Below are 2,169 nucleotides of genomic sequence, written 5' to 3'. Positions count from 1 at the left end.
AGGGGTTAAAAATAAATAAAAAAATATTTTAACTTGCAGCGTTTTGCAGTCCGCTTGACGAAACTGAAACAAACTTTCAATGGAGTTCATGACGGATGCATGCAGTTGTATTATTGTAACGGATCCATTTTTGCAGATCCATGACAGATCCACCCAAAAGGCGAGTGTGAAAGAAGTAGCTTAATTAAGATATTCAGCAAATCTGAAGTAAAAGGATTATTTAAAAGATAACTCAATAAATAGAACTGTCAAGTGGCATTTTCACCCTACCAAAATGCTTAGTATACAGAGTTTATAAAACATTTGCACAAATTGTCGCATGGCCACTAGATGGCAGACTTGTAATTCTAATTGTGTCACAACGCACAGGGTTGTAGGCAGTATATAGAGTTATTCATAAGCAGCTGCACTTTAACGGTTAGTTCAGATTCATGAAGTCTTATATTTCTATTTTGACTCCGAAGAGGAGAAAACCATTCATTCTGGGCAATCGGCTGTGAGCTACATACAGCATGTCTCTATCCTGTGCTGATAGTCGGGGGTGGCGTAGAAAAACTGGAGTAGCATTTCTAGACAAAATGGGGCAATTTATTAAGGGACTTGCAAGTATTTTAGTGAGAAAAAAAAATAGTCACAGGTCACCTTTTTAACCGGCCGTGCGACAATATTTAGTCACACGGCCGATTTTACATTGTGTTCGCCAATTGGGCGAGATGGGACGTGTCGAGGGCCTGCTTGGCAAATTTACTAACATTTACGTTTTGGAAACAGACCAGGCGCAAGAACTGCCATAGATGCGCCCAAATCTTAGGGCAGCACAAAGGAGAAACTAAGACCGGTGTGAAAAGCCGTTCTTTCACAACCTGTTTAAGAGCAGAACAATACAAATATCAGAAGTGACACAAAATGTGCCAGATGGACCCCAAAGACTAAAATGGGGTGCATGTGTGATCCTCGCTTCATTCACTCAGGGTTCTCCAGGAAACCCTTTACTATCCAGCGCACATTTAGTGGTTTTCCAAACAATGGGACACAACAAAACCAAATATATCTGGTGATCAACCTGAGCCCTATGTGTTTTCATGTTGCAAGACACGTGTCTATGGGGTCCTAGGGTACCCCAGTATGCCTCTACCCTCATACATAAGGACACAGAGATTCTACTTTCTAATTTCCAAACAAAAACAATATTACTGAACAATATTCCTTTAGAAGCATTTTTTATGGACATTAAAGGGGCTATCCAAGATAGAATGCAGGCCCCCCCCCCCCCCCCTTCTCAAAACAATAACAAATCCTGGAAAACCCTTTTAAACATAGTGGGAAGTGGTGGCTGTTAGTAGTTTTCTTATTATTTGATTTTTCTTTGCTTTTGAGCCCCTTAAAATGTTAGGAATGCAGTTGCGCTAGGATTGCACACCTTCTGCTTCACACTGTTCTTCTATTTACATACAAATCCTGCCCTACCATATTAACCCCTTCAGGACCCTGCCATTTTTCACCATAAGGACCAGGCCATTTTTTGCAATCTGACAAGTGTCACTTTATGTGGTGATAACTAGGGTTGAGCGAACACGAACTGTAAAGTTCGGGTTCGTACCGAACTTTAGGATTTTTGGACCCTGGACCCGAACTTTTCAGTAAAAGTTCGGGTTCGGTGTTCGGCTTTTTAATGGCGCTTTTTGAAAGGCGCTTTTTAAAAGGCTGTTTTACTCTTGTGCCTTAGAAGCCATCACAGCCATGCTTACTAATGGCATGGCTGTGATTGGCCAGTGCAGCATGTGACCCAGCCTCTATATAAGCTGGAGTCACGTAGTGCTGCATGTCACTCTGCTGTTACTAGTGTAGGGATAGGATTCTGCTGCTGTGAGGGACAGAATAGGAAAGAATCTTTAATCTGAAGTGTTTGTTAACTCAAAGATCTACCTATATTTTGTTTTGTGGCTGCAGTGCAAAATCTTTTTACCCTGCCCTGAGCCCAGTGACCCAGAAAAAGAACTTTTATCTGTCTGTTAGTTAGGTGAGCGGCGGCGGACATTTTATGCAAGCTCAGTGCACCAGCACAGCATATGTGCATTTGTGACAGTCAAATAGAAGCTTGAAATACTGCAATTATATTCTGGGTTTAAACAAAATCACCCATTTTTTGCAAGACCCTACATCTGTGGC

Source organism: Bufo bufo, chromosome 4 (assembly GCF_905171765.1).
Source record: "Bufo bufo chromosome 4, aBufBuf1.1, whole genome shotgun sequence".
Classification (NCBI taxonomy): Eukaryota; Metazoa; Chordata; class Amphibia; order Anura; family Bufonidae; genus Bufo; species Bufo bufo.
The sequence above is the reverse complement of the archived record's forward strand: the minus strand, read 5'-3'. Positions refer to the sequence as shown.